The following is a 19,289-nucleotide window of genomic DNA, read 5'->3' as shown; positions in this document are numbered from 1 at the left end:
TGGCTTTTTTCCCCCCTTTCTCAAAGCTTTCACAGGATAAAAAGGATAACAATCCTCAAATGCTGACCATTTAAATGGTATGTGCAATTAACATCACCATAACCCGTAAAATAAACAAATAAACATTTTGTTTCATTATGTTTTTAAGCATTATTGACCTGAGAAGGAACCAGCTAAAGCAAGATATTGAATGTGTTAAGTACAAACAAGATGTTTACAGCACGGAATTCTACCTCAGCAGACAGAACTTCAACGTTTACAGACAAAACATATAAAAAATGCAAAAAGATGACTGCTAATTTCAAGTATACTTTCTCTTTAAAAACTAAGTTACTATTGTAGGCACGTAAAGACATGTTACTGCTGAAGTTGTGACTCAGAGCATGCAATTTGTCTACAGAAGCAATGTGTCTCATTGTCATAATCTCTTGTAACATGAAAATCTGAATGTGCTTATTTCTGATTTTATAGCATTTTAAATATTAAGTTATTGCAGCAGCTCCTGGCTTTACTGTGCTGGAGCTGTCATTTCCATTATTGCACTCTGCCTCTCAAGTATTCATAACTTAGCAGTTTTAACTTACATCTAACTGAAATTCGGCATACTAGAGTCAGCTTGCATACAAATTTCCTCTAAAGGATGAAAAACTAATAGCTACTGATTTCTTCCAACTTGCAAACTCTAGGAGACTAATAGCTACTGATTTCTTCCAACTTGCAAACTTTAGGAGACGAAACTCTTTTAATATGCAACACTAATAATATTTTAATTTATAGTCATATTTTATTAATCTACGTCTTGGTCTAACAGTCTGCATTAGTGGTTTCCAACCTAAACTGTAGCAAAGTTATGCTGGCTCTGTGCCTTCTTCAGTTGCTCTGTATTGCACGTGTGAAACTGGGAAGACTGGGAGGCGTTTCTGCAGAGACTCCTGAGTGCAATAGAGGTCGATGGTCTCAACTAACTAGCTTGCGCGCTCTTGGACTAAATTTGAGAGCCACTGATCCAAATTTTGCCAGAGGAGCTAGAAATGCCACAGATTCAGAGTCCAGATTGTATTGGTCACCTCTGACAGCCCTCAGCATACCCCAAAAGTTTGAACGCGCACGGATTATATTCTTGTAGCGTACGTTACTTTTCGTATTCAAAAACAAGTTGAATGAGCTCTCTGGAGTGCTAAGCGTAGCGTGAATGAGGTAAGGACTCCCACCTTACAAAACTGTATTTAAACTACCTTCAAGTCTTCTGTCAGTAGACACTCAATAGGTCATAGACCAGAGATTTTAAGACGGGTATCTACAGTTTCAGAAAACTAACAGTAATACCTTTTACACTCTAATCTTTGGCTCAGGAAATTACAAGAATATAATATCAGAAACGCATGCACTTAAAACGTACATAACCTATACGTATACACATTGATTTGCTTATATCACAGATGCTTAATTACAAAGTTTCAGCACGTATATGATTCAAAGTGTATATCCCATCAATATTAAATTCCAATGTTTTTATTTGCCTTTTATTATAGATGAAGTTTTCATTCCTCTTTTATAGGCTTATCATGTCCCCATGCATTAGCACATCAATTTATACTGCATATGAAGTAAAGAAGCAAGTTCAGCATGTGGAAGACTGTAACAACTTCTTAAAAATTCCTTTAACTACACCATGGATACTTGCAAAAACTCAGAAAATCTTACTGGAATGTTTCAGTGAAAAGTGTACGTTATTTTTGCTTTTTTTTTTTTTTTTTTGTGCCATTGGTAAGTTCTGCTAACTACATCAGACCAGTAAGTTAACTCTTCTGCCACGCTAGTCGGCGCGAGTTTTACCACAGGGACTTCTTTTGTGAACCCCAGTCTATGCGGACAGAGGCACTGTTAACTGCACAGGCACACACGCTTCTGTCTTACGAAAAAGACCCTAAGGCACTTCAAAGTGTGACACGTCGTCTTAAAGGCCACAGGGACAATGATCTGCCTACTGAAGCCTTGGTTTCAATACCTGTTTGGCTGTCTATGAAAAGTTAGCATAGATTTTCTTTCTGCTCTACTTTAATCCTATTGAGATGAAGGGGAGGTAACCAGAGTTATCAACGGTGAAATATGGAGGTTCTGCCTGCAGAATCACAGCGGGTTCTGGGGCAGCACCTGAACGAAGAGGGAGCCATGAACAACAGGCTGATTTTTAGAAAATTTTACTTCCACGCTGGTATGTTCATCATTTAAACAGAGCAACAGTACATTTCTGAAAAGAGACGTAGTTTCAAACAAAACGAATGCCAGCTACGTCATTCATGTGACACAGAGAGATGCTGAATCAATTTCGTTAGTGTGAGCTATAACTGACTTTGAAAGGAAGTGTGTGCATTTCTTTAGGCTCTTCAGATGCGTAGCCAAAAGGGAGCATTTATACGCTTTTCAACTAACTCAAAATCCAACTGCAGCAGTTTATGCTCAGGAATGGCATGGTATGACGGTTTATTACTTCTACTGTGGTGTGTGTGTGTAGGGGAAGGACTTGGATTCCCCACCCTGCAGAAAAACCATCAGAACACTTCTTTTTGCAGATGATTAATTGTCTCACTGAAGAAATTAAACATGGTCACAAATTATGAGTTACAATGTTTTAAAATATTTTTTTTAAATGAGGGAACGTGTGCGAAGATTAAGCAGTGGCTGAACCATTTTTTTCAACTAGATTTCACTGATACAAGAGCAACAGTTTTGGCAGTAATTGGTACATGCAAGGAAGTTACAACCTAGGGCCACTCATGCAGGCTGAGGGCTGAACAGTAACTGGAATTTCACACTCCTCTGCATCTTTTTTTTTTTTTTTTTTTATAAATAAACCTCATGATCCTAAATTAAGAGCCATGTGACAAAAAAACATAGAGGCAAAAGCATAGTTTGGATATCCCTAAAGCTGCAGGTGAATCTGTGAAACCCAAAGTTGTAAAGTTGAGATAAACCAGAATCCTTTCCAAAAAGGGAGACATCTGCTCCAGGTTTGTGGAGGCCACACTGATAGAGGCCGCACAGAAGAAAACCTCCGGGGACAGAAAGAAACAAGGAAATATAGATCTGAATGGGATGGCAGTGTGAAAAAGAGTCTGAAACACACATACCAAGGGAATTTACAGTTGTTTGCACTGTTATGCTAGAAAGCGTTAATGGCTTTGGTGAAACATAAACTTGTTTAAAGCAGACAGGTGTGTCCCTATGATGGCATCTGCTTTACTATTTTACTCTTATCCCCACATAAACACGCTTGAGCCTCAACAGTTACATCTGTACTAACTCAAGAGGATCAGTTTAGTGCGAGCACGGGTGCAAGCCCTGGCACACGATCACCCAGAACCTCAAATCGATAGCGTTGTGCCCGCCTTACCTTTGGGCTCTGACAACCAGCGCTCTGCCAGGCAACACCCAGCCAATTTAAGGGAGAGCATGGCCCAGCGACCATACCCAATAGATCATATGAACGAGGTCGCTGTGCTTTTGGGGCAAGAGACGTGCACATCAGTGCTGCCTGTACCACTCGCCCCCAGAGTCGGAGAACAGACCTCAGCTTGCTCTCTTTGTTAGTGTAAACACAGCCTACGCATCTGTCTCTTTTTCGACAATCTAATTTGATTCCCTACAGTGAAAAAGAAAGGCACCTGGCTGGTCTCTCTTTCTTATTGCCTTTTTCCACCATACAGCTGGATTTGGGCAGCGTGAGAGAGGAGGGAACGCTTCTGTGGCGACCGTCACTAGCCAGCAGCGCAGCACCCTACAACCGCAGGCGCTTCTCAGCAGGGGGACAGAAGCTGCAAGTTTAAGCATTAATGCTTGGCTCAGCTTGTGGATTTATCAGCATCTGTGGCCTTTTAACTACTGAATTCTAGGGCACTTCCTAACAGCTCTGGAAGTAATTGGGTAGAGTGTTAAAAAGTCACTGTGTTATAGCCATAATCACAAGTGGAATGCTAGCCAGCTGAAAGCAGGGCTTCCTTGGCCAAAATGCATGCCTACCTACATACATACTTAGTCTGTTTCAGACTAGCACAGTTCAGTCCACAAATTGCATTAATAAAGGTTATAACTTCTATACAGACTATAGCCAACAAACCCACTCCTGTGGAACTACAGCAATTCTCAAACCATCAACTAAAATACAAATCACAGAACTTGTTAATATTTATTAGCAAAGATCTATATGTAGTTTATCACAGATGAGTTTAATACTGGCCATGTCTGGCATGACAACAGGCATGGAAATTCCACCCACGTAATGATCTGCACACAAAAAGGTAGGAAAATCAAAGACCAGAAACTTTTACTCTTTCTTCACCTCCTGGAACTGTTTCTGCTGCCGTGGGTCTGATCAGCAGTAAATAAGGATTAGGTAAAAAGGGCTAGGATGAGCAGGTAATGTACAACCCGCAATTGGAGGGGAGCAATGAGAAAGGAGAACTGATAACACGCAGGTCTCGTCTGTGAAAAGCTGGCAGAGCTGCTGAGGAGTAACTGGAAACACTATCCAAACACTACTGATATAAAAATCGACCGGGGAGAAGGTTTTGCAACCAGAAAGGGACCAACTGGATCCTTGACCTCAGGGGCAAGGACTCGGAAAAACAGAGTGGTAAATACTGGGATCTCACATAAAACAAAGAGGCAGTAGGAGCGCAGAATAAGACTGTTTGAAGGGCTCTGAAGGTGCCTATTTAGTGTCATGAACCTTAATTCTGTGTTTTAGAGAAAGGACAGCTGCTATAAAGAAACTCTCCTGGCAATGAAATATGTACCAGGCTCCATTAACCAAAAGGGTCAAAGGGGGAGTAAATGAAAAGGAAGACTGGGGAGAAAAAGAACAATTCTGTGAGGTACTTCTATAAAAACGACTCTAGTATTGACAGTGATTTTGGCACACTTGTCAAGGAACAGCGAGAGCCTCTCCAGCACAAGACCCATCACCTCACTGCTTGTCTCCTAGTTGATAGGAGAGATCTTAAGATGCAGTATCATTACACGAGAGTGCACAGGCACATCTGTGTGGCGACCTTCCTGGAGTTATCTGATGAAAAAGTGAGTTTGACAGAGGGAGAAGGCAGAATCACGTTTTCAATCTCTGGCTCTACATGTCTGTCTTCAAAAGACTTGTCTTCCCGACGGGCGCAGGGAAACACACATACAGCGAATCCTCCCGCTACGTGGTGGAGCGCGAGTGATCAGCGCTGGCGAGCGCTAAGGAGGAAGCAAGAATAAGTATGCAGAAAGAAACTCTAAGAGCAAACTCTTCACACTGCAAAGTTGAAGGGCGCCTCCATCATAGAGGCAAGCAGATCAACAGGGTAAGTCTGAGACGAATGAGGGGAATTTGGTGCGTGAAAAAAGAGAAAATCTCTCTCCTTCTGGATACTGCTCTTCTGACACTAACCACCATCTGAACGGGGCATTAAGAGAAACCTCCCACTTCAGGCCCCAAGAAGGCTCAAGAACATCAGGTACTTCCAGCTCAGTCCAGCTCCTAGCTTGGTCAACAAATATTTGCAAAAAACCTGAGGAAACGACAGGGATAGGAACTTCACACAAAGCACGCGCTCCGACTCCACAATCTAGGGCTAAAGACCCCACCAAAACACTGCCTGCAGCCAGCAATTTAAAAACTTAATGACTGAACATGAAGTGAGAGGTCTTACAAAAGTAACCCATACTCAGGTATAATATACTTTTTTCTGCTACAGAAGTTGTGATGAGGCACAACTGTGAGACATTTTTCCAACTCAGAAGACAGAGACAATCTCAAGAAGAACCCAGATCACCAAATGCTGAAGAATAAGAGATCACTGGTCACTAAGTGGCAGTGAAGTACATGTAACTTAGGAACCAATGATACAAAAACCATGCTCCACCCTGCCATAAAACAAGTAATACTCACTTTCTCCAAAAACGGGACTTATGTCAATTGTGCTGAGATATTTTCCCTAGCCTCTAGGATATTACCATGACAAAAGGTGTCTTGATATGCAGCTGATACTTTTCTGGTCCTAATTTCATTTTATTGCTGCTAGCTATACCACCTCAGTCCACATGGTCTTGCAATTGGTTCCATCTTCCATCCTTGCAGAGCTGTCATGTGACTAAGCTTTTATATATATATATCTTTTTCGTCTTTTCTGTTAAATCATTCCCTCTAGCCCTCTAATCATTTTTAATGCTCTGCTGTGAGTTTCAGCCAACTAACTTTTATCTTAAGGTACTCAAAACTTGCTATGGTTTTCCTTATATGGTCTTCCCTTGTATTTTGAACATTTATTTTAAAATTCCCTTAATAATTACGCTGCTGCCTTTACAGAGGACACCATAAAGACTGCAACTAGTGTTGAAGCCTTTCCAAGGCCAAAAACTTAAAATTGTACTAAGTTTTTTCTAAATCATTGCAGCTTTTGATATGAAACAAATTAAAATCTGTTTTTGAACGAGAAAGGACAGTTAAAAGGGTGAGAGGGAAAGATGGACAGTTGAGAGCTGTTTGATTAAATATTTAAAGTAATGTGTAAGAACTTTTTTTTTTTTCGGTAAGCTTTTAAGGCATCGAGTTAAGCATTAGCAACATAGGAACTAGCTATACTTCTAAACTATTTGTTTCCAGCTTAGCCACAGGCCTACTATGGTGCGAGTACCATTATGAGAACATAATTACATACTGTTAAAACAAATAGTGTCCCTGTTGGTAAAGCTGAAAATTGGCAAGTCTGTCCTCTTAGTCACTTAAAAACAGCTTAAGTAGCAGCACAATAAAAGCTTCTATGCATAGAAAGCAATGCTCATCGTTAAGAGGTCCTTACAGGCAGATATAGAACGGTCAACACTACAGGTCACTTTAATATTAAAGAGATTTTTCTGCATCTCCGAAGTCAAAGTATAAACTCTTAAGTACTAAAATGTGCCATTCCTAGAAAAGTCTATTTCAGTTTTCAGCCTCTAATTGGTTATCTGTAATTAAGGAAAATCAGATTTCAAAGCAGCAAGAAAAGACTATGATAGAGCTGTATGTAGTACTCTCTGGCACGGATAAAGCCAGCAGAGAGGTGGCTGTCATAAAATAGCCAAATAGCTCCTTCCACCTCCATCAAGGTCACTTTACTGATGATGTGCTCAATAAGATGATAATGCATTTAACCACTTTCCTTGCATCTGACTTCGACCTTATTGCAAATCCAAATGGCCTTGTTTAACTACCTTGGCCTTTCAACATTTCCCCGAACAAAGATAATTAAGGAGATATACTGCCCCCCACTATCACAGGAATTGAGACAAATAAACTTTTAAGAGCACAGCCAGGTGTCTATTGCATTAACGTACAGTGTTTGAGCGGGGGGGGGGTAAGATGAAATAATGGTTAAATAATTACAAAAGGTTAACAAAGTTAACTTCGTTACATAAGGCAATTCTGTTTTATTTAAATGAAAGAGCATAAAAGCCTTTCCAGACTACTTTTTACAACCCCCTGGACAACAGTTTTTTCTTAAACGCAGTTTCTGACTAAGAGGTAAAACGTTCTGCAAAAATTAACAGCTCTGAAATTTCTGCAGGTTTGGAGCTGACTACAATTAAGTTTTATGAAAAAGTGGGTATACATGATTGAACAAAGAGCTGCTCTAATAAAAGTATTTCAGTTTACTCTTCATTTTTTTTCCCCCCTTTTCTGTGTGTGTGGTCAATAAATACTATAGTAGAGATGCAAATTCAAGTAGTTTAAAAATTAGTTTGGTAGTTATGATGACTGGAAGCTGATGTTTTCTCTTGATTTATACAATGATGAAAAATGATCAAATAATTCTGATCTGTAACAACACTTCTTTTCTTCTTTGATTTTCATTGACATATATCCTCGCATCCCAAAGCATTCTCCAGGACCCTAATTAACCTTTGTACCAAGGAAAAAAAAAAAACCACCTCAATCACACTTGGACTAACAACCACTGAACTAGGATCAGCAGAATGAACAACTAAGCAAAACAGCTGCATGTGCTTTTTTATAGTTGTATGCCAAAGTTCTTATTGCAGATTAATCTGTTTTTATTTTAAGCATCCTAATAGTTCTGTTGTATAGGCCTGAATCCTCTGCGTGAGCCAGGAAGAGGCAGAACAGCCAGATATATCAGAAAAATAAAAACAGGTAACATACTATTGACATGATACTACGTATGGGAGCTTATTGCAATTGCAAAAAGCGCTGATCTTTTGCTACAGAAAATAGGAGCATGCAGAAAAACACGTCAAATATATTTAATCTGAGTTAGCACAACGCAAATCTTCAGAAATGACAACAATATCTACTTTTGCTATTTTTTCAGGCCACCATTACTTTGATTTATTGATGTACTCTGAAATTTGAAAAAGTTTAGGTATTTTGTTAAATCCTTTGCCAAAACGTTTCTGTATCCAGACTCAACTCCAGAACTCTGGACATACTAGAATGGAAACTTTCTATAATGATATATTCTAATACAAAAATCATTGCTTCTACAATCAATGATTACCACACAAAATACTTAAAAGTTCGCAGTGATTCATATGGCGTTGCTGTGCAGAAATCTTCTGCTGCTGTATGTAACAAGCCATTAGTAAACCTTTCACTATGAACTGCAACTCAAAACTTTAACCCTCTGTTCATTTGCCATACGCACCCCACTGGGATGATAAACTGTCTCCAGCTATGACAACTCTACCATTTTCTTACATTTAAAGGACTCGTTTCGTAAAGCATGTACTTGATAGCAGCTTACACACAACACTTATTTTAATTGCAAGTTTGGAAAAACAGCTGCGCTAGCCACTCCCAGAAGAGGACTACGGACCTTGTTGTTACCCACAGTGAATCTCAAGTTTTCCTGTATAATTGCACTTTCAATTCTTTCAATATTAATAAAGAAGGAATCAGATTATTTTCTATCTGCTTAGAAAACGTGTCAGCCAGTTACTTAGTCAATACAGAGTTTAATATACGTGCAGCTTTCTAAACGAAGAGAAGCGACTCTTTTGCATTTGTCCCTAATATTTTAAAAACTTAAATCACTTTGGTCGGAAAACTAAGGAAGCATTTTAAAAATGCTATAACATTACTTCATCCTGATTTCTTGTGTTGTATAAAAATCTTCAAGCGTCCAAACCTAATACAAAAATCTTCAAGTGTCCAAATGTAGAAGACCTTCAAACCGCCACTGCAGTCAGCAGCTCACAGGATCAAGTCTCTACATATAATCACTGAACGTATAGAACCTCCCTTAGCTATTCTTAAATGCAAATATCTATAACTACCACTTGGGAAAGTCTTTCAAGCCCGTATGGAAAGACGTCTATGGCAGCATTTAGAAAGGAATAATCAACAGTTACATCTTAGATGGGCAAAAACGATAGGAAAACGAATGTCTTCACTCATTTGGAAAACGTTAAAGTGCAATATTATTCTCTGATATTATCTCTAATGGATACATTGTATAAAGTGCACCTATTGTGATCCTTTATTTTTCCTTGTTTAGTTCAAAGAGTGAGCTAGGAAGCAAAACAAGTTATAGGAAAAAGACCCTCTAAAGTCTGATCTCATACTTATCAGACCTTTGTCAGCAATTTGGTAAGTCTTGTTAAACCTTCATAAACCCACATTACAAATGCAAGAACAAAGCTCAAGACAAATTCTTTAACTTGGATCAGTTTTCATTATTATGGGTACTTGGCAATATTCTTACTGTAGACCTTTAAAACAACATACACCTGAATTACATATTTTTCACTTGTTTTACTGCATTACTTATCAAAATCATACTTAGGCAGCTACCACTTGGTTGCTTTTCTTCTCGTGAAAAAAATGCATTCCATACGGCATGGAATGTATTACTTCAGGTGTCCTCAATGCTACTGCAAAAGGCTTAGAAAGTAAAAACAATAGGTAAGTAAAAACATCTAAACATCAAACCTTTTCGTAGAGCTTCAGTTGTTGTTATTTCTCACTGTTATACCACAGCCTTTTTACAACTCCTTGTAAGGAAAGATGATACTGTGACATATATTAGGCTATTTTCCACATAGAAGCATGGATTGATTAATCAAGATTTGTTAGCAACATCTCATTTGTAGTTAACGAGCAGCTTGACAGTTCTGAATACCAATCTGATGGACGAAGAATGGCAAGCTACGTTTTCTGTTCTGGTTTGAACACTTATTTCCCTTTCTCATGTTCTACCCAAATATTTCCATTTGAACTTATTAACGCTATATTAGAAGATTTACCTTTTGAAAGAAAACAGGAGAAAGCGAAGTAGCCTATATGCGTACCATCAAAAAGTTCAAGGAAAAAAATTAAAATTGGCCTATTTAGTGCAATTATGCAAATGTACTTATCTTTATCTTAATGATAGCCTGTACTTAACGCCAGGAAATCAGTAGCTGGCATCTCTTAAACAATTAATAACCTTACTAACAGATAGGGAACTCTTGCCATCTTTGGTAACTTTTCCACACGTTTTCAGTGAATTTATTCTGCGGATTAGTGTTCAGAAGAGAAGGTGCTTCCCTTCCTCTCCCTCCATTGTTCTCTACCTTCAAAGCTGGAAGAGATGGAGAGCAGCTCAGTCTTTGTCTGAGGGTTTGGTAGTTCAGAGCCCAAGTTTCTCTCCCTAACGCCGAAATATCTCAAGGCAAGCTTTCTCCAGGCTTTTCACAATAATGGCCACGAAACGGGAACAAAGTTAACAAAGAGCAGCTATCACAGCCAAGTGGCAGGTTTGTTTACTGAAGTAGATCAGTACTCCTTCAAATCTTCAAAGTTCAGTTGTTTTTTTTTTTTTTTTTTAATAAACCCACTTCTATAAAAATGGCAAATAAGGTAAGTAAGGTGAATGTAAGTTAACATGATTTTTTTAAAAAAAAGAACACTCTACAGACAGATGGACAGTTCAAATCCACATTCACGTGAATTAGCGAGAAAACTAAAATGTATTGAGTACAAAAGCTGCAACAGTATGGTCATGCACAGGAACACAGACGTTATCATTTTAAGTAAATTTAATTGCTGACATACCTTTCTCAGGGTTTTTCCCAATCCTTCCTTAAAGTCTACTCTAGCAATTAACAAACAGAGGTCTCCGGATGGCTCACTCAAACATTTAAAGCTGGGGAACAAAAGGTTTATTTTAAAAATGAAAACCTTGGCTTGTACAACTCCAGACGTAGAATCTGCTTTCAATTACAGAAAGTATTTCCACTTCAGTGGAAAAGGATCAAATCTTCAGCTACACCATCTCTAGGCAATGAATTCGATTATATTAAGCTTAAGAATACAGCATGACTTTGTGACACAGCTGTATACCCTATACGTATCATTTATTAGGTACACAAAAGAGAAAGAGCTAGCACTTTAAATGAGAAGCAGTCAGAAATGTGGCTGCTCGGCAGCGCTACACTTCCATAACAGAGCTCGGCTTTATTTTTTTCAGGTGCCTACATAAACGTCAAAAGATTGCACTACGTTTTAAATGAAGGATTTTACAATCCTTTATAAATCACCTAGGTTGATTTTATTCCTACTTTTATTTGCATGATTTGCAGAGTTGTAAAGTACTATTTTCCTTTATAGACTTTTGAACTAGAGGCAACCTCCTCGCCCCCCTTCCTCCCCCCCCAAGCATGCCAGGTATTGCAGCCTCTAGGAGACACAGCGAGGAGAAGTAGCCGACACTTTTCCCGCAAGGCGACCGTAGCGGAGTTGGGCAAGGGAGCGCAAAGGCGTCTATTTCACAACCACACGCAACACCTCAAACGCAAATAGCGCAAAAACTTCTGCTTTTCTTACGTCGCCGATTCCGAAAATTGATCCTACCGCATCCCAGCGGCAAAGGAGCAGGCCGGGCTCTTCTGGTAGCAACGCGTGAAACGGGAGGGACGAGGCTACCTCGCGGCTCAGCGCTGCTACGCGCACGAGCACCACCGCCCGCGCCTGCCCCTCGCGCCGGCGCTGCGCACCGCGCAAGAAAAGAGGGAGGGAGGGAGGGAGGGAGGGAGCCCGCGGCGCCCCCGCCTCCGCCCCGCGGGGGTTAAGCGCCACCTCCCCGCCCCGCGGCACCCACCTCTCCGCGCTGCGCTGCGCCGCTCCGCTCCGCGCCGCTCCGCCGCCCGGCCCCGTGTGTGGCAGCGCAGCGCGGCGCGGCTCGTCCCCGGCCCCGCGCAGCCCGCGATAGGCTGCGGCGGCGGCGGCGGCGGCGGTGTTTACTCCCCGGCGAGGGGCGGGGGCGGGCTTGGCAGCGCTTAACCCCTTCGGGGCGCCACCGCCCGCCCGCGGCCACGCGGGACGACGGCTGCGTGGCCGCAGCGGAGTGCAGCGGCCGCGGCCGCGGATGCGTCTGTGCCGCCCGCGGGCGGCGTTGGGCACCGTGTCCGCGGGAGCCGCGGCCTTGTGGCTTCACCCAGGGGCCGCGCGTCTTCCCGCCGCCGCTCGAGATTGGCCAGGAAGCAGCAGATTTTACGCGGCCAAAGTCTGTCGCCGAAGTCTGTCAAGACGCTTACAGACGTGACATTACGGCCGATTCTTAAGCCGGATTCACCTTTGGGTACGCGTGCCTCATTTCCAAGGGTAACAGCATGAACGCGATGTTTCCACGCAGGCGGACGGGGACCCCCTCCAAACCAAAGCCCAGAACCGGAGCGCTGGCAGACCTTACAACCCCCTGTCCCACCAGCCGAACCCCGAATGCAAACAGATCCCCCCCCCTCCCTTAGCCCCCCACCACAAAATCTTCCTTTGTATCTATGCGGCTGAGAGTATAACACACGCAGGCCCTACACAACGTGCTACCTGCCAATTGATACTGAAGTCCACTCCTAACGAAGCCTTCAGAGCTTCATCCCAGTCTGACGCAGAATCAGGTGCGCTGCCCTACGCATCGTGTCTGCCAGATAAAGCTACCCAATAATAGCTGAAAATGCAGCATTTACGTTACCACTAATTTCTGAAACGCTATATAGTCTGAACAACTAGATGACTACAAAACAAGCAGATGCAAATGTACACACTCAAAATAGACTATCCTATTTTCAATTGGTAATCAAACTGAAGTCAGCGTCCCTATCTTTAGTGAAAGAATCAGAACTTTTTTTTTTTTTAATCACCCTCTGTGGAGCATACATCTCCTCCAAAATGTTTTATCATAATGATGTCCCCAATGTCATTGTTAACATCATGCCAAGAAGAATCTTATTCTGACTTGGCCTAGCCAGTCGAGTGATACACCCAGCAACTCCCAAAACCTTCTCATGTCGTGCTTTTTTTTACCTTGGACCCTTCCAAGTACTGACTACCCCTAACTCTCCTCATCCTATTACACGATTTGTTGCTGGCACGGTGCAAGTTATCACAGCATCTAACCAGAACTACAAGCCACGTTTTGCCAGCAATCTGATCAAGATGTTGTTAATGACTGCATAACACTTCCAGGCAAAATAATACCATTCCAGACTACTTTTCAACAATGTTATGTAGAACATTTCAATACAAGCACATATTTTTAGATGTATTATTCATGAGTAATTTAATAACATTCAAAAAAGCTTGCAAAATTAGACAGTCGGCATGCTCATTTCCAACTTTCCAGAGAAGCAAAGACCATGCAGACTGAACGGCTGAATTCCGTGAAAGGGGAGAAAACAGCGAGCTAAGTAGCCTGATCCTGATGATGGCAGTCTTGGCTGACAGTGGGGAAAGATAGTGAAAAAATGCAGAAGTAATAGCAAGAATACCACCTCTTGAACTGAAGCTCTTCAGTTAGATATGCAACAGATTACATACTCTTTGATTTAACACAGAGGAAAAACTGTCATACAGTCACCACTGCTTTATGCTTTGCTCGAATTTCAGGGGTTTGTGCTGAAAATGGGAAGCTTTTTGCAGTTCAAATTCTGGAAAAAGCCTCACATCTGCAATAGCTGCAACACTGGCCAAGAAGAGAAGTATGAGATGAAACCATGAACTAGTATAGCCAAGGAAGCAAGTCTAGCGATGCCACCGTAACGCTCATACGCTCTGTCCCTCTTCCAAGAGTACTTGTAATAAATGGGGTTATTAGATCATGAAAATACTATTTTCCAAAGAGCTTGAATGGAATACCTATGGCTAAGCACTTTTTGCCATTGAAAAACCTACTAAACAGGTAATTAATTCAGGCACATAGCCTTACAGATCTTGAAAGAGGCAGGCGTGGGAACTGGATGCCAGGAATCAGCTCATGCAGAGCCCGGGTCTGTGAGAAACCTGTGAGAATTACTTTCCGCAGAAGGTGCCTGTACTTAACGCCCCCTCTACAGAGGGCTTCCACAAACTTGTGCGGGAAGCAGGACGTTGCGTCCTCCAAAAGCCGGAAGGCTCTGGAAGGCCTGAGCTATCTAGACATCCCTCTTTCAAAAAGAAAGCTACCTTCTACTACCTACCCATACCTTCCATGCCATTTTTCTATAAATACACGCAACCGTGCATTCATTTTCTGAGGACTGCAGAGTACCAAAAAGGCAGGATTCTGCCCCTTTAATTAACCCAGCATCAACCTTTTCCCTTTACCCAGCTCTGCCTGATCTCTCCCCCCATAAGTAGATCCCTTTCTCTCAATTTTCAGCCTGCTGCAATGGAAATTTCCTTTGCTTGGAGCCCCTTGTGCCGTCAGTCCACTGTCCCATTAATGCAGGCACAAATGATTTATGAAATCTATTAGGTTCAACACTAAAGACATCTGAAATGTAGATGTTTGCTTAAGAAAATATTTATCTAGAAGAGACAACTAACGTGGGTGAAGCAAAATCCAGCATAGATTTCACACTTTACGCCAACATTGCTCAGGCCCAAACAGCAGAAAGATCACACAGAACCTTGGGGTAGGTGGGGTAAAGCAACATAAATGTTTCATTCATAGGACAATAGAGACACACTTATTTTTGTAATTATTTGGTCAGAAGAACTATTCTAGTAAATTATGTAGAGTATTAACCAATGACTTTCAACCCATTTTCGTCTTTATTTATTAATAACTCATTACAGTCCTTTTTCTTAATGTGGAATAAATTACAGCTGTGTTAATCCATGCAGCTATCTACAGGTACATCTATCACTACTGAAGCCACTTGTACTCTCCTTACTGGAAGCTGCATTTCAGGGGCAACAGAGACTCATCCCCTGCTGAACTCAAGTCACAGTGGCCTTTTCAGGTCACTGGCAGGGTCACCGGAAAACTTACTTTTTTTTACAGGCCTGAAAGGTACCACACAGCTGGCCTTGACATAAGTGAAAGAATTCCTCTTTCTCTCTCTCGCTTTCTCTGTCATATTGTCACAATTTAGATCAGTGAAAACAACTGAGCTGGGGCCTTGCTGGTATAAAAGAGAGAGGAACTGCTAACAGGATGTTCTTTGTGGGAACTCAAAGCTTTTGGAACCGATTCCTCTTCCCTCATCCAGAAGAGCTCAAATTTTATGGCCTTCATAGCATGTTGCATAGTTCATATTTTTCCAGAGCGTATGAAAACAGGGGAGAATTGTGAGTGTGGTTAGTTTCTGGAGACAGGGCTTTGTTTCAGCTTTAAAATTGGCTGCTACGCGCTTGGCTGCGGAGGGAGAGTTATTACAGCTCAGCCACAATGATAAGCAATTTGTGTGTTTGCATTTTAATTTGCATCAGGTTTGGGGGAATTTAAAGGTAGCAGCCAACAGCCATACTCATTCTCTGTTGAAGATAAGTACTATCACAGAGAGCCAAAATATCAGGAATTCAGTCACTTCAAGCTGGCACCTAGGAAGTGCTTAAGAGGGTACACGGGGTGAGTGGGGATGGTCATTAGACCAGAGAATCCCAGAGGCAAGTAGCCGTGCTCCTCGCCAGCCATGAGCTGCTATGCTTCCCACGGGTGCCAAACCCATGTCCTGCTTCGGTGCTTGTGGCTCCTGCCACTTAGATACTGTCTTATTTCAGATAACGATTCAGTCCTGACTATTACCCTGTCCGAGCACCATCATGCAAAGGTACAAAACTCTTTTATGCCCACTTTAACGTGGCAAATGGAGGCACAACGTTGACTTGTGGAGGCTCTGGCTGACTTGTCAATACCACAGAAGCCGTATCAGGGGAGAGTGAAGAAATGATGCCAGTCTTCTGAGGCCTAGCCTAATTGCCGATCCTTTCTTCTTCTCGTCATCAGAATAAAAATTTCAGCTATTTATCATCATTAATGATGACCAGTGGCTTTTATTAAAAAGGAACAAACACCTTTTTAGCCAAATACTAATTCACCTATTTGAATAGTAGCCTAAGTGCCCTGTTAAGACATCCTGTCATAAATACTTTATTAGTGTTATATTGCTGCTTGTGCTGAAATGATGCATATACTTTATAGAAATACTGTTGTCTGCCTGTACATTACAAACAAGCATGCATGGAGTTATCTGCCTAGAAGCTGATATTGTACAGTATAAATACATCACATCTGAACCAATTTTTCTTACTACTCTACAAAAAGCAAGGTATTAAATTTTCAAGTTGAAAAACACGTAAAAGAAAGATGACTTTTGTCAGGAAAAGCATCATTTATAACAGCAGCATGCATTCTCATTCTGTTTCACAAATTGTTAATTAATCAAGTACAATAATTATAATTTAACTTTCCAGTTCCTGCTGGAAGTGTATTTAAAAAAAAGCAAAGTAATGCTTGTCTAGAAATAAAAAGTGTAAGAATATTATCTAATAGCAGCAGGATTAATGTTATAATCTGTTCCCACATGCGCAAATGTATTCCATTCTGAAGCACCTAAATAGTACATTAAACTGAATACATTTTTCTCACAAGATTAAGATTAGCCATTTTTCATGCAGTAATGACAACGACTTAAATGAGAACGGACTGAGACCATGATGAGATCACAGCTTCAGTGACCATATCTGAAAATAAATTTCTTTTTCCTTTTCATTAACTGAAAAGCTAACTCCATTCTTTATAACCCCTTCCAAAAATATATTAGGAATTTTGCAGTTCCAAGTCTGTACTTCATTGAAAATACAAGTGGGAATTATAAGCAAATAGATGAATCTGGGGTAGTGCAAGAGAAAGAGTACAAAGACGGCACTTTTGCTTTACCAAACAGTTGAAATAAGTCACTTTTCTTCACGTGAAGTGGACAACCCGTTGTCTTTTTCCCCAGAAGTAACACAGAAGCACCCAGGGTATATTTCTACTGTGATGTTTTAGTGTTGTAGATTAACGTTTGTCTCAAAGTAAATAATGTTCCTCTGCTCTTTGACAAATTTCCCAGTGAGCTCAATGCAATATCTGGCCAGGTAAAAAATTCAAAATATTTTGATATAACACTATTTAGAGTTGTGCTGTCCAACAATACAATGCGCTCTTCAGAATCCTCAAACTCTACAGTACTTTCTGCAATACAAGTATTACATAAATTCAATCTCTTGGTCTCCAAAATCAAAATTACTGTAGACATGAACATTGATCACTTTCTATAGTATTTAAATTGCTTCCGTTAGTTTTCATCAATATTTTTCTGGGTTCCAGCGCACGTAAGTACCAGCCAGTCCGTGGACTACCGAGAAAAAGCACACATATGCTTCGAATGAATAACACAGCTTTTGGAAAACACAACTCATACATGCTTTTGTTATTTTATAATACTGCTAAGTATTATAAAGTATATACTTTATACTCTCTCATGACAGTGCTGGTGGATTCGATGACAACCCATTTGAGAGAAAAAATACAAGTTTCTTAAAGACAGTTCCTCTAGAAAGGGAGGAGAGGAGAAAAGAAAAGCAGCTAATACCAACAAAAACGGTTATACTAATAACAATAATAAGCTGAATAATAAGCAGTAAAAAATAACGTTCCAATGTTTTCAAGTCAGTTTTACCTAATTTAAAAAGAAAAGACAACATGATTTTAGGAAAAAGTTTGAACCCTTCGCTGAAGAAAGAAAAATCCAAATAATCTGAGCTTTATATCTCTCTGTAAACTGAACTTGCTGTGAATTTGGATTCTGCCTGTATTTTGAGAGATTTGCTTCAGTGCATCATCACACTCCAGAACCCTAAAGGGAAAACTACTAAAAATTGAAATATGCACAGTTGCAACACTTTTCCCCCCTTAATTTTTCATATTGCTTTCCCATTTTTTTCAGAAACCCCTGCCAGCAGCTGCTACTCATTCTCATTGGCTTTTATCTGGAAAAGAAGGCAAAGAAGCAGTTGCTTGCACAGCTAATGCTTGCACTATTCCCAAACTGGAGACTGAATGTCTAATCTTCATAATAAGCAGCTTCCAACTGGCAAAGTTTTGACTTACATTTAACACTTGGGTCCACAGTTCTAAATCCCTCCGGATTACTGGAATTTTTTAAATTAAAAATTTACACTTTAAAAAGAAATAAAAGAAAAAGAGAAAAATACCAACTGCAAATGAAAGCGACAAGAAAAATAACTTGGAAAAAAAAAAAAGAGGTCAATTTGATATGTAAACATGGAAGACAGAGGACACTTCATAATAAATGAGGTATCCGTAGGCTGTTTGAAACAATCTGTTTAGAGTAAAACAGTTTTGTATAGTGGTCTGAGAAACAGAATCAGCATTCGTGAAAAAACTACCCCATTGTAAATCTCTTAGACTTGGTAAAGTCCTCCAACAGAGCAAGGCTATCGGTAAAAGAAAACAAGCTCTTAGAAAAAACACTCTGTTCTTAATGATGAAGGTACCAACTCATACCTGGAGAAAAGTCTTACTTGTATTCTGATCAGCTTAAAAAAAAAAATCCAAGGTACTTTCCCAAAATGACATCTTTAGAAAGATACTTTAGGTACAGAGGTACAAAACAAATCTATATCCTTGTGATTCCCACAGAAAATATTTCACATATTTCTTGGAATAAGTATTCTACTGATCATTACAGCAACTATGTGGCTGCAACTGTGGGTTCAGCTGCTGCTGTCCTTCATCTTCTATTTTGCCTTTTTAGTGTAGGATAGATAACTGAAAACTCACTGTATCATTTTGGTTAGAATTTTCATTTTTCTTCAGTCGAAAGGAACCATTCCTTCTCTCGTAATTACAGCTTCTCCTCCCTCCTCTTGCATCATAACTCCTTGGGGAAAAAACCCAAACACCAGACCAAATTTTCTTTTTACATAGTTGCTTCTTCAGCAAGATCAGAAAAAACTGCCATCCTTTGGGGAAGTCTGTCAAACAGATTTCTAGTGTACAGTT

At 40.5% G+C, this 19,289-nt stretch overlaps 1 protein-coding gene across 13 annotated transcripts in view; it reads right to left on the bottom strand.

Annotated features, from left to right (window-relative positions):
• Nucleotides 1-19,289, bottom strand: part of TENM3 (teneurin transmembrane protein 3) — a 1,330,030-nt gene that overhangs the window by 233,189 nt on the left and 1,077,552 nt on the right. For 3 of the 13 annotated variants that reach the window (XM_068942561.1, XM_068942564.1, XM_068942565.1), the window contains exon 1: nt 12,120-12,202. The exons of 2 other annotated variants lie outside the window; for them this stretch is intronic. The gene's annotated coding sequence lies outside the window, so the exon portion shown is untranslated. Of the gene's footprint in view, nt 1-11,074; nt 11,166-11,845; nt 12,019-12,119; nt 12,203-19,289 lie in introns of those variants that run through there. 8 more of the 13 variants (XM_068942560.1, XM_068942567.1, XM_068942568.1 and 5 more) reach the window with 6 other exon arrangements.

This window comes from Struthio camelus, chromosome 4 (assembly GCF_040807025.1).
Source record: "Struthio camelus isolate bStrCam1 chromosome 4, bStrCam1.hap1, whole genome shotgun sequence".
NCBI lineage: Eukaryota > Metazoa > Chordata > Aves > Struthioniformes > Struthionidae > Struthio > Struthio camelus.
This window is presented reverse-complemented; position numbering and strand designations above follow the sequence as displayed.